This window comes from Bombina bombina, unplaced genomic scaffold (genome assembly GCF_027579735.1).
Source record: "Bombina bombina isolate aBomBom1 unplaced genomic scaffold, aBomBom1.pri scaffold_723, whole genome shotgun sequence".
Lineage (NCBI taxonomy): Eukaryota > Metazoa > Chordata > Amphibia > Anura > Bombinatoridae > Bombina > Bombina bombina.
The window spans coordinates 147,681-162,405 of record NW_026512169.1 but is presented as its reverse complement, the minus strand read 5'-3'; the positions used below and the strand labels follow the sequence as shown (position 1 = coordinate 162,405).

Here is a 14,725-nt window from a genome sequence, read left to right as displayed (position 1 = left end):
TTAACATACTTTTTACCTCTGTGATTACCTTGTATCTAAGCCTCTGCAGACTGCCCCTTACCTCAGTTATATTAACATTCTTTTTACCTCTGTGATTACCTTGTATCTAAGCCTCTGCAGACTGCCCCTTATCTCAGTTATATTAATATACTTTTTACCTCTGTGATTACCCTGTATCTAAGCCTCTGCAGACTGCTCCTTATCTCAGTTATATTAATATACTTTTTACCTCTGTGATTGTATCTAAGCCTCTGCAGACTGCACCTTAACTCAGTTATATTAATATACTTTTTACCTCTGTGATTACCCTGTATCTAAGCTTCTGCTGACTGCTCCTTATCTCAATTATATTAATATACTTTTTTACCTCTGTGATTACCTTGTATCTAAGCCTCTGCAGACTGCTCCTTATCTCAGTTATATTAATATACTTTTTTACCTCTGTGATTACCTTGTATCTAAGCCTCTGCAGACTGCTCCTTATCTCAGTTATATTAATATACTTTTTACCTCTGTGATTACCTTGTATCTAAGCCTCTGCAGACTGCTCCTTATCTCAGTTATATTAATATACTTTTTACTTATGTGATTACCTTGTATCTAAGCCTCTGCAGACTGCTCCTTATCTCAGTTATATTAATATACTTTTTACCTATGTGATTACCTTGTATCTACACCTCTGCAGACTGCCCCTTATCTCAGTTATATTAATACACATTTTACCTCTGTGATTACCCTGTATCTAAGCTTCTGCTGACTGCTCCTTATCTCAGTTATATTAATATACTTTTTTACCTCTGTGATTACCTTGTATCTAAGCCTCTGCAGACTGCTCCTTATCTCAGTTATATTAATATACTTTTTACCTCGGTGATTACCTTGTATCTAAGCCTCTGCAGACTGCTCCTTATCTCAGTTATATTAATATACTTTTTACCTCTGTGATTACCTTGTATCTAAGCCTCTGCAGACTGCTCCTTATCTCAGTTATATTAATATACTTTTTACCTATGTGATTACCTTGTATCTACACCTCTGCAGACTGCCCCTTATCTTAGTTATATTAATACACATTTTACCTCTGTGATTACCCTGTATCTAAGCCTCTGCAGACTGCCCCTTATCTCAGTTATATTAATATACTTTTTACCTCTGTGATTACCTTGTATCTAAACCTCTGCTGATTGCCCCTTATCTCAGTTATATTAATATACTTTTTACCTCTGTGATTACCTTGTATCTAAGCCTCTGCAGACTGCTCCTTTTCTCAGTTATATTAATATACTTTTTACCTCTGTGATTACCTTGTATCTAAGCCTCTGCAGGCCGCCCCTTATCTCAGTTATATTAATATACTTTTTACCTCTGTGATTACCTTGTATCTAAGCCTCTGCAGACTGCCCCCTTATCTCAGTCTTATTAATATACATTTTACCTCTGTGATTATCTTGTATCTAAGCCTCTGCAGACTGCTCCTTATCTCAGTTATATTAATATACTTTTTACCTCTGTGATTACCCTGTATCTAAGCCTCTGCAGACTGCTCCTTATCTCAGTTATATTAATATACTTTTTACCTCTGTGATTGTATCTAAGCCTCTGCAGACTGCACCTTAACTCAGTTATATTAATATACTTTTTACCTCTGTGATTACCTTGTATCTAACCCTCTGCAGACTGCCCCCTTATCTCAGTTATATTAATATACTTTTTACCTCTGTGATTACCTTGTATCTAAGCCTCTGCAGACTGCTCCTTATCTCAGTTATATTAATATACTTTTTACCTCTGTGATTACCCTGTATCTAAGCCTCTGCAGACTGCTCCTTATCTCAGTTATATTAATATACTTTTTACCTCTGTGATTGTATCTAAGCCTCTGCAGACTGCTCCTTATCTCAGTTATATTAACATACTTTTTACTTCTGTGATTACCTTGTATCTAAACCTCTGCAGACTGCTCCTTATCTCAGTTATATTAATATACTTTGTACCTCTGTGATTACCTTGTATCTAAGCCTCTGCAGACTGCTCCTTATCTCAGTTATATTAATATACTTTTTACCTATGTGATTACCTTGTATCTAAGCCTCTGCAGACTGCCCCTTATCTCAGTTATATTAACATACTTTTTACCTCTGCGATTACCTTGTATCTAAGCCTCTGCAGACTGCCCCTTATCTCAGTTATATTAACATACTTTTTACCTCTGTGATTACCCTGTATCTAAGCCTCTGCAGACTGCCCCTTATCTCAGTTATATTAATACACATTTTACCTCTGTGATTACCCTGTATCTAAGCCTCTGCAGACTGCTCCTTATCTCAGTTATATTAATATACTTTTTACCTCTGTGATTACCTTGTATCTAAGCCTCTGCAGACTGCTCCTTATCTCAGTTATATTAATATACTTTTTACCTCTGTGATTACTTTGTATCTAAGCCTCTGCAGACTGCCCCTTATCTGAGTTATATTAATATACTTTTTACCTCTTATTACCCTGTATCTAATCCTTTGCAGACTGCTCCTTATCTCAGTTATATTAATATACTTTTTACCTCTGTGATTACTTTGTATCTAAGCCTCTGCCGACTGCCCCCTTATCTCAGTTATATTAATATACTTTTTACCTCTGTGATTACCTTGTATCTAAGCCTCTGCAGACTGTTCCTTATCTCAGTTATATTAATATACTTTTTACCTCTGTGATTACCTTGTATCTAAGCCTCTGCAGACTGCTCCTTATCTCAGTTATATTAATATACTTTTTACCTCTGTGATTACCCTGTATCTAAGCCTCTGCAGACTGCTCCTTATCTCAGTAATATTAATACACTTTTTAACTCTGTGATTACCTTGTATCTAAGCCTCTGCCGACTGCTCCTTATCTCAGTTATATTAATATACTTTTTACCAATGTGATTACCTTGTATCTAAGTCTCTGCAGACTGCCCCTTATCTCAGTTATATTAATATACTCTTTACCTCTGTGATTACCTTGTATCTAAGTCTCTGCAGACTGCTCCTTATCTCATTTTTATCAATATACTTTTTACATCAGTGATTACCTTGTATCTAACCCTCTGCAGGCTGCCCCTTATCTCAGTTATATTAATACACTTTTTACCTCTGTGATTACCCTGTATCTAAGCCTCTGCAGACTGCCCCTTATCTCAGTTATGTTAATATACTTTTTATCTCTGTGATTACCTTGTATCTAAGCCTCTCCAGACTGCTCCTTATCTCAGTTATATTAATATGCTTTTTACCTCTGTGATTACCTTTTATCTAAGCCTCTGCAGACTGCCCCTTATCTCAGTTATATTAATATACTGTTTACCTCTGTGATTACCTTGTAACTAAGCCTCTGCAGACTGCCCCTTATCTCAGTTATATTAATATATTTTTTACCTCTGTGATTACCCTGTATCTAAGCCTCTGCAGACTGCCCCTTATCTCAGTTATATTAATATACTTTTACCTCTGTAATTACCTTGTATCTAACCCTCTGCAGACTGCCCCTTATCTCAGTTATATTAATATACATTTTACCTCTGTGATTACGTTGTATCTACCTCTCTGCACACTGCTCCTTATCTCAGTTATATTAATATACTTTTTACCTCTGTGATTACCCTGTATCTAAGCATCTGCAGACTGCTCCTTATCTCAGTTATATTAATATACTTTTAACTCTGTGATTACCTTGTATCTAAACCTCTGCTGATTGCCCCTTATCTCAGTTATATTAATATACTTTTTACCTCTGTGATTACCTTGTATCTAAGCCTCTGCAGACTGCTCCTTATCTCAGTTATATTAATATACTTTTTACCTCTGTGATTACCTTGTATCTAAGCCTCTGCAGGCTGCCCCTTATCTCAGTTATATTAATATACTATTTACCTCTGTGATTACCTTGTATCTAAGCCTCTGCAGACTGCCCCTTATCTCAGTCTTATTAATATACATTTTTCCTCTGTGATTATCTTGTATCTAAGCCTCTGCAGACTGCTCCTTATCTCAGTTATATTAATATACTTTTTACCTCTGTGATTACCTTGTATCTAAGCCTCTGCAGACTGCTCCTTATCTCAGTTATATTAATATACTTTTTACCTCTGTGATTGTATCTAAGCCTCTGCAGACTGCACCTTAACTCAGTTATATTAATATACTTTTTACCTCTGTGATTACCTTGTATCTAAGCCTCTGCAGACTGTTCCTTATCTCAGTTATATTAATATACTTTTTACCTCTGTGATTACCTTGTATCTAAGCCTCTGCAGACTGTTCCTTATCTCAGTTATATTAATATACTTTTTACCTCTGTGATTACCTTGTATCTAAGCCTCTGCAGACTGCTCCTTATCTCAGTTATATTAATATACTTTTTACCTCTGTGATTACCTTGTATCTAAGCCTCTGCAGGCTGCCCCTTATCTCAGTTATATTAATATACTATTTACCTCTGTGATTACCTTGTATCTAAGCCTCTGCAGACTGCCCCTTATCTCAGTCTTATTAATATACATTTTACCTCTGTGATTATCTTGTATCTAAGCCTCTGCAGACTGTTCCTTATCTCAGTTATATTAATATACTTTTTACCTCTGTGATTACCTTGTATCTAAGCCTCTGCAGACTGCTCCTTATCTCAGTTATATTAATATACTTTTTACCTCTGTGATTACCTTGTATCTAAGCCTCTGCAGGCTGCCCCTTATCTCAGTTATATTAATATACTATTTACCTCTGTGATTACCTTGTATCTAAGCCTCTGCAGACTGCCCCTTATCTCAGTCTTATTAATATACATTTTACCTCTGTGATTATCTTGTATCTAAGCCTCTGCAGACTGCTCCTTATCTCAGTTATATTAATATACTTTTTACCTCTGTGATTACCTTGTATCTAAGCCTCTGCAGACTGCTCCTTATCTCAGTTATATTAATATACTTTTTACCTCTGTGATTGTATCTAAGCCTCTGCAGACTGCACCTTAACTCAGTTATATTAATATACTTTTTACCTCTGTGATTACCTTGTATCTAACCCTCTGCAGACTGCCCCCTTATCTCAGTTATATTAATATACTTTTTACCTCTGTGATTACCTTGTATCTAAGCCTCTGCAGACTGTTCCTTATCTCAGTTATATTAATATACTTTTTACCTCTGTGATTACCTTGTATCTAAGCCTCTGCAGACTGCTCCTTATCTCAGTTATATTAATATACTTTTTACCTCTGTGATTACCCTGTATCTAAGCCTCTGCAGACTGCTCCTTATCTCAGTTATATTAATATACTTTTTACCTCTGTGATTGTATCTAAGCCTCTGCAGACTGCACCTTAACTCAGTTATATTAATATACTTTTTACCTCTGTGATTACCTTGTATCTAAACCTCTGCAGACTGCTCCTTATCTGTTATATTAATATACTTTTTACCTCTGTGATTACCCTGTATCTAAGCCTCTGCAGACTGCTCCTTATCTCAGTTATATTAATATACTTTTTACCTCTGTGATTACTGTGTATCTAAGCCTCTGCAGACTGCTCCTTATCTCAGTTATATTAATATACTTTTTACCTCTGTGATTACCCTGTATCTAAGCTTCTGCAGACTGCTCCTTATCTCAGTTATATTAATATACTTTTTACCTCTGTGATTACCTTGTATCTAAACCTCTGCAGACTGCTCCTTATCTGTTATATTAATATACTTTTTACCTCTGTGATTACCTTGTATCTAAACCTCTGCAGACTGCTCCTTATCTGTTATATTAATATACTTTTTACCTCTGTGATTACCTTGTATCTAAACCTCTGCAGACTGCTCCTTATCTCAGTTATATTAATATACTTTTTACCTCTGTGATTACCTTGTATCTAAGCCTCTGCCGACTGCTCCTTATCTCAGTTATATTAATATACTTTTTACCAATGTGATTACCTTGTATCTAAGAGAAAAGGACTTATGGCAGACAGTCCCCAAGGTCGAGGGAGCAGTTTCTACTCTAAACAAACGCACTACTATTCCTATCGAAGATAGTTGTGCTTTCAAAGATCCTATGGATAAAAAATTGGAAGGTTTGCTTAAAAAGATTTTTGTACAGCAAGGTTACCTTCTACAACCAATTTCATGCATTGTTCCTGTCACTACGGCAGCGTGGTTCTGGTTCGAGGAACAAGAAAAGTCGCTCAGTAGAGAAACTCCATATGAGGAGGACAGAGTTCACGCACTTAAATTGGCTAACTCTTTTATTTTAGATGCCGCTTTGCAATTAGCAAAATTAGCGGCGAAAAATTCAGGGTTTGCTATTGTGGCGCGCAGAGCGTTTTGGCTAAAGTCTTGGTCAGCGGATGTGTCATCCAAGACAAAATTACTTAACATTCCTTTCAAAGGTAAAACTTTATTTGGACCTGATTTGAAAGAGATTATTTCAGACATCACTGGGGGAAAGGGCCACGCCCTTCCACAGGATAGGTCTTTTAAGGCTAAAAATAAGCCTAATTTTCGTCCCTTTCGCAGAAATGGACCAGCCTCTAATTCTGCATCCTCTAAGCAAGAGGGTAATGCCTCACAACCCAAACCAGCCTGGAAACCAATGCAAGGCTGGAACAAAGGTAAGCAGGCCAAGAAACCTGCCACTGCTAACAAGACAGCATGAAGGAGTAGCCCCCGATCCGGGACCGGATCTGGTGGGGGGCAGACTCTCTCTCTTTGCTCAGGCTTGGGCAAGAGATGTTCAGGATCCTTGGGCGCTAGAAATAGTTTCTCAAGGTTATCTCCTGGAATTCAAGGAACTACCCCCAAGGGGAAGGTTCCACAAGTCTCACTTATCCTCAAACCAAATAAAGAGACAGGCATTCTTACATTGTGTAGAAGACCTGTTAAAGATGGGAGTGATACACCCAGTTCCAATAAAGGAACAAGGAATGGGATTTTATTCCAATCTGTTTGTAGTTCTCAAAAAACAGGGAACGTTCAGACCAATTTTGGATTTGAAGATCCTAAACAAATTTCTCAGGGTACCATCGTTCAAAATGGAAACTATTCGAACGATTCTACCCACCATCCAGGAAAGTCAATTTATGACTACCGTGGATCTAAAGGATGCGTACCTACATATTCCTATCCACAAAGAACATCATCAGTTCCTAAGGTTCGCTTTTCTGGACAAACATTACCAGTTTGTGGCTCTTCCATTCGGATTAGCCACTGCTCCAAGGATTTTCACAAAGGTGCTAGGGTCCCTTCTAGCGGTTCTAAGACCAAGGGGCATTGCAGTAGTACCTTACTTGGACGACATTCTAATACAAGCATCGTCCCTGTCAAAGGCAAAGGCTCATACGGACATCGTTCTAGCCTTTCTCACATCTCACGGATGGAAGGTGAACAAAGAAAAGAGTTCTCTGTCCCCGTCAACAAGAGTTCCCTTCTTGGGAACAATAATAGATTCCTTAGAAATGAGGATTTTTCTGACAGAGGTCAGAAAATCAAAACTTCTAAGCTCTTGTCAAGTGCTTCATTCTGTTCCTCGTCCTTCCATAGCGCAGTGCATGGAAGTAATAGGATTGATGGTTGCAACAATGGACATAGTTCCTTTTGCACGAATTCATCTAAGACCATTACGACTGTGCATGCTCAAACAGTGGAATGGGGATTATACAGACTTGTCTCCAATGATTCAAGTAGATCAAAAGACCAGAGATTCACTCCGTTGGTGGCTGACCCTGGACCATCTGTCCCAGGGAATGAGCTTCCGCAGGCCAGAGTGGGTCATTGTCACGACCGACGCCAGTCTAGTGGGCTGGGGTGCGGTCTGGGAATCCCTGAAAGCTCAGGGTCTATGGTCTCGGGAAGAGTCTCTTCTCCCGATAAACATTCTGGAACTGAGAGCGATATTCAATGCTCTCAGAGCTTGGCCTCAACTAGCAAAGGCCAAATTCATAAGGTTCCAATCAGACAACATGACGACTGTTGCTTATATCAATCATCAAGGGGGAACAAAGAGTTCCCTGGCGATGAAAGAAGTGACCAAAATAATTCAATGGGCGGAGGATCACTCCTGCCACTTGTCTGCGATCCACATCCCAGGAGTGGAAAATTGGGAAGCGGATTTTCTGAGTCGTCAGACATTTCATCCGGGGGAGTGGGAACTCCATCCGGAAATCTTTGCCCAAATAACTCAATTATGGGGCATTCCAGACATGGATCTGATGGCGTCTCGTCAGAACTTCAAGGTTCCTTGCTACGGGTCCAGATCCAGGGATCCCAAGGCGACTCTAGTAGATGCACTAGTAGCACCTTGGACTTTCAACCTAGCTTACGTATTCCCACCGTTTCCTCTCATTCCCAGGCTGGTAGCCAGGATCAATCAGGAGAGGGCCTCTGTGATCTTGATAGCTCCTGCGTGGCCACGCAGGACTTGGTATGCAGACCTGGTGAATATGTCATCGGCTCCACCATGGAAGCTACCTTTGAGACAGGACCTTCTTGTTCAAGGTCCATTCGAACACCCAAATCTGGTCTCCCTCCAACTGACGGCTTGGAGATTGAACGCTTGATTCTATCAAAGCGTGGGTTTTCAGATTCGGTGATAGATACTCTGGTTCAGGCCAGAAAACCTGTAACTAGAAAAATTTACCATAAAATATGGAAAAAATTATATCTGTTGGTGTGAATCCAAAGGATTCCCATGGAATAAGATAAAAATTCCTAAGATTCTCTCCTTTCTTCAAGAAGGTTTGGAGAAAGGATTATCTGCAAGTTCCCTAAAGGGACAGATCTCTGTTTTATCTGTCTTACTACACAAAAGACTGGCAGCTGTGCCAGATGTTCAAGCATTTGTTCAGGCTCTGGTTAGGATCAAGCCTGTTTACAGACCTTTGACTCCTCCCTGGAGTCTAAATCTAGTTCTTTCAGTTCTTCAAGGGGTTCCGTTTGAACCCTTACATTCCATAGATATTAAGTTACTATCCTGGAAAGTTTTGTTTTTGGTTGCAATTTCTTCTGCTAGAAGAGTTTCAGAGTTATCTGCTCTGCAGTGTTCTCCTCCTTATCTGGTGTTCCATGCAGATAAGGTGGTTTTGCGTACTAAACCTGGTTTTCTTCCGAAAGTTGTTTCTAACAAAAACATTAACCAGGAGATAGTTGTGTCTTCTTTGTGTCCAAATCCAGTTTCAAAGAAGGAACGTTTGTTACACAATTTGGACGTTGTCCGTGCTCTAAAGTTCTATTTAGAGGCTACTAAAGATTTCAGACAAACATCTTCCTTGTTTGTTGTTTATTCTGGTAAAAGGAGAGGTCAAAAAGCGACTTCTACCTCTCTTTCCTTTTGGCTTAAAAGCATCATCCGATTGGCTTATGAGACTGCCGGACGGCAGCCTCCTGAAAGAATCACAGCTCACTCCACTAGGGCTGTGGCTTCCACATGGGCCTTCAAGAACGAGGCTTCTGTTGACCAGATATGTAAGGCAGCGACTTGGTCTTCACTGCACACTTTTGCCAAATTTTACAAATTTGATACTTTTGCTTCTTCGGAGGCTATTTTTGGGAGAAAGGTTTTGCAAGCTGTGGTTCCTTCCGTTTAGGTGACCTGATTTGCTCCCTCCCTTCATCCGTGTCCTAAAGCTTTGGTATTGGTTCCCACAAGTAAGGATGACGCCGTGGACCGGACACACCAATGTTGGAGAAAACAGAATTTATGCTTACCTGATAAATTACTTTCTCCAACGGTGTGTCCGGTCCACGGCCCGCCCTGGTTTTTTAATCAGGTCTGATGAATTATTTTCTCTAACTACAGTCACCACGGTATCATATGGTTTCTCCTATATATATTTCCTCCTGTCCGTCGGTCGAATGACTGGGGTGGGCGGAGCCTAGGAGGGATCATGTGACCAGCTTTGCTGGGACTCTTTGCCATTTCCTGTTGGGGAAGAGAATATCCCACAAGTAAGGATGACGCCGTGGACCGGACACACCGTTGGAGAAAGTAATTTATCAGGTAAGCATAAATTCTGTTTTTACCTCTGTGATTGTATCTAAGCCTCTGCAGACTGCCCTCTTATCTCAGTTCTTGTGACAGACTTGCATTTTAGCCAATCAGTGCTGACTATTAGGTAACTCTACGGGCGTGAGGACATTATCTATATGACACACATGAACTAACGCCCTGTAGTTGTGAAAAACTGTCAAATGCATTCAGATAACAGGCAGTCTTCAAGGGCTAAGAAATTAGCTTACGAGCCTACCTTGGTTTAGCTTTCAACAAAGAATACCAAAAGAATAATTCAAACTTGATTATAAAAGTAAATTGGAAAGTTGTTTAAAATGACTGCCCTATCTGAATCATGAAAGTTTATTTTTGTCTAGACTGCCCCTTTAAGTGGGTTAGTCATTTTTTCCTGTGGGCTAGTAGCTTTTAACCCCTGACTAGCAAACTATAGTGATAAATGACGGGCTTGTGGGTGACTGATAAATGACTGGCTTGTGGGTGACTGATAAATGACGGGCTTGTGGGTGACTGATAAAGGACTGGCTTGTGGGTGACTGATAAATGACGGGCTTGTGGGTGACTGATAAATGACTGGCTTGTGGGTGACTGATAAATGACAGGTTTGTGGGTGACTGATAAATGACGGGCTTGTGGGTGACTGATAAAGGACTGGCTTGTGGGTGACTGATAAATGACTGGCTTGTGGGTGACTGATAAATGACTGGCTTGTGGGTGACTGATAAATGAGGGGCTTGTGGGTGACTGATAAATGACTGGCTTGTGGGTGACTGATAAATGACAGGTTTGTGGGTGACTGATAAATGACGGGCTTGTGGGTGACTGATAAAGGACTGGCTTGTGGGTGACTGATAAATGACTGGCTTGTGGGTGACTGATAAATGACTGGCTTGTGGGTGACTGATAAATGACGGGCTTGTGGGTGACTGATAAATGACTGGCTTTTGGGTGACTGATAAATGACTGGCTTGTGGATGACTGGTAAATGACTGGCTTGTGGGTGACTGATAAATGACTGGCTTGTGGGTGACTGATAAATGACTGGCTTGTGGGTGACTGATAAATGACGGGCTTGTGGGTGACTGATAAATGACGGGCTTGTGGGTGACTGATAAATGACTGGCTTGTGGGTGACTGATAAATGACTGGCTTGTGGGTGACTGATAAATGACTGGCTTGTGGATGACTGGTAAATGACTGGCTTGTGGGTGACTGATAAATGACGGGCTTGTGGGTGACTGATAAATGACTGGCTTGTGGGTGACTGATAAATGACGGGCTTGTGGGTGACTGATAAAGGACTGGCTTGTGGGTGACTGATAAATGACTGGCTTGTGGGTGACTGGTAAATGACTGGCTTGTGGGTGACTGATAAATGACTGGCTTGTGGGCGACTGATAAATGACTGGCTTGTGGGCGACTGGTAAATGACTGGCTTGTGGGTGACTGATAAATGACGGGCTTGTGGGTGACTGATAAATGACTGGCTTGTGGGTGATTGATAAATGACGGGCTTGTGGGTGACTGATAAAGGACTGGCTTGTGGGTGACTGATAAATGACTGGCTTGTGGGTGACTGATAAATGATTGGCTTGTGGGTGACTGATAAATGACTGGCTTGTGGGTGACTGATAAATGACGGGCTTGTGGGTGACTGATAAATGACGGGCTTGTGGGTGACTGATAAATGACAGGCTTGTGGGTGACTGATAAATGACGGGCTTGTGGGTGACTGATAAATGACTGGCTTGTGGGTGACTGATAAATGACGGGCTTGTGGGTGACTGATAAATGACTGGCTTGTGGGTGACTGATAAATGACGGGCTTGTGGGTGACTGATAAATGACGGGCTTGTGGGTGACTGATAAATGACTGGCTTGTGGGTGACTGATAAATGACTGGCTTGTGGGTGACTGATAAATGACGGGTTGTGGGTGACTGATAAATGACTGGCTTGTGGGTGACTGGTAAATGACTGGCTTGTGGGTGACTGATAAATGACGGGCTTGTGGGTGACTGATAAATGACTGGCTTGTGGGTGACTGATAAATGACGGGCTTGTGGGTGACTGATAAATGACGGGCTTGTGGGTGACTGATAAATGACTGGCTTGTGGGTGACTGATAAATGACTGGCTTGTGGGTGACTGATAAATGACTGGCTTGTGGGTGACTGATAAATGACTGGCTTGTGGGTGACTGATAAATGACGGGCTTGTGGGTGACTGATAAATGACTGGCTTGTGGGTGACTGATAAATGACGGGTTTGTGGGTGACTGTTAAATGACGGGCTTGTGGGTGACTGATAAATGACGGGCTTGTGTGTGACTGATAAATGACTGGCTTGTGGGTGACTGATAAATGATTGGCTTGTGGGTGACTGATAAATGACTGGCTTGTGGGTGACTGATAAATGACGGGCTTGTGGGTGACTGATAAATGACAGGCTTGTGGGTGACTGATAAATGACGGGCTTGTGGGTGACTGATAAATGACTGGCTTGTGGGTGACTGATAAATGATTGGCTTGTGGGTGACTGATAAATGACGGGCTTGTGGGTGACTGATAAAGGACTGGCTTGTGGGTGACTGATAAATGACTGGCTTGTGGGTGACTGATAAATGACAGGCTTGTGGGTGACTGATAAATGACAGGCTTGTGGGTGACTGATAAATGACGGGCTTGTGGGTGACTGATAAATGACGAGCTTGTGGGTGACTGATAAATGACGGGCTTGTGGGTGACTGATAAATGACGGGCTTGTGGGTGACTGATAAATGACGGGCTTGTGGGTGACTGATAAGTGACGGGCTTGTGGGTGACTGATAAATGACTGGCTTGTGGGTGACTGATAAATGACTGGCTTGTGGGTGACTGATAAATGACGGGCTTGTGGGTGACTGATAAATGACAGGCTTGTGGGTGACTGATAAATGACTGGCTTGTGGGTGACTGATAAATGACAGGCTTGTGGGTGACTGATAAATGACGGGCTTGTGGGTGACTGATAAATGACGGGCTTGTGGGTGACTGATAAATGACTGGCTTGTGGGTGACTGATAAATGAGGGGCTTGTGGGTGACTGATAAATGACGGGCTTGTGGGTGACTGATAAATGAGGGGCTTGTGGGTGACTGATAAATGACGGACTTGTGGGTGACTGATAAATGACTGGCTTGTGGGTGACTGATAAATGACGGGCTTGTGGGTGATTGATAAATGACGGGCTTGTGGGTGACTGATAAATGAGGGGCTTGTGGGTGACTGGTAAATGACTGGCTTGTGGGTGACTGATAAATGACTGGCTTGTGGGTGACTGATAAATGACGGGCTTGTGGGTGATTGATAAATGACAGGCTTGTGGGTGACTGATAAATGAGGGGCTTGTGGGTGACTGGTAAATGACTGGCTTGTGGGTGACTGATAAATGACTGGCTTGTGGGTGACTGATAAATGACGGGCTTGTGGGTGACTGATAAATGACTGGCTTGTGGGTGACTGATAAATGACTGGCTTGTGGGTGACTGATAAATGACGGGCTTGTGGGTGACTGATAAATGACGGGCTTGTGGGTGACTGATAAATGACTGGCTTGTGGGTGACTGATAAATGACTGGCTTGTGGGTGACTGATAAATGACGGGCTTGTGGGTGACTGATAAATGACGGGCTTGTGGGTGACTGATAAATGACTGGCTTGTGGGTGACTGATAAATGACGGGCTTGTGGGTGACTGATAAATGACAAGCTTGTGGGTTGCAAAAAGAAAGCTAAATATCACAATGTTTTATATATATTAAAGGGACAGGAAACCCCGACATTTTCTTTCATGATTTCTATAGAACATACAATTTTAATCAGCTTTCTAAGCATCACATTTGCATCATTCTCTTGTTATCCTTTGCTGAAGGAACAGCCCTGCTTTACTGGGAGCTAGATGAACACATCAAGTTAGCCAATCACAAGAGACAACTGTGTGCAGGCAGCAATCAGCAGCTAGCTCCCACTAGTGTAGGATATGTGCGTATTCATTTTTCAACAAGCGATACCAAGAGAATGAAGCACGTTTTAAAATAGAAGTGAATTTAAGTGTCTTATGATGAGATGCTCTATATGAATTAAGTTTAATTCTGACTTTCCAATCCCTTTAAGGTTGCATTAAGCTCAGATAGTGGTAAAAGTAAAGGGACAGTATAACTCATTTAGCTATATTTTGTCATTTGAAATAGCTGTTTTCTTTTTAATGACACAATGAGTCCACGGATCATCGTAATTACTGTTTTTGCCTGTTGTTTCCTCACCTATACTGAAAATAAATGTTATTACTAAAGTACTGGGTATAGAAAAGTTTTTAAACAAATAGGTGATAAAGAGATCACACTCCCAGTGGGGTGGGAGAAAGAGGTACTAAAATGCCAATTTTAAATTAAAAATATGGCTCTTTGTGTATACAGTCAGATATAATATGAAGGCTGAGTATAGATAGATAAATAAATAGATAGATAAATAAGATCATAAAGTCTGCTTTCTCTGTAAGCTCAGCCCATTTAATTGTATTGAGATTTAAATTAGAAGAAAATAAATATTTCATATAAAAAAAAACCTTAAGAAGAAATTTCATGTACATTTTATACTAACAATTTAACTGTTCACTTCTCCTTTACCATAACTAACAAATCTTCTACAATAAAACGATATTT

General features: G+C 40.7%; 1 protein-coding gene across 1 annotated transcript in view; it reads left to right on the top strand.

The window, feature by feature from the left end:
• The window catches only part of RSPH6A (radial spoke head 6 homolog A), a gene marked incomplete at its 5' end in the record, with an annotated part of 96,940 nt that overhangs the window by 45,628 nt on the left and 36,587 nt on the right, over positions 1-14,725 (top strand). The window lies entirely within an intron of this gene.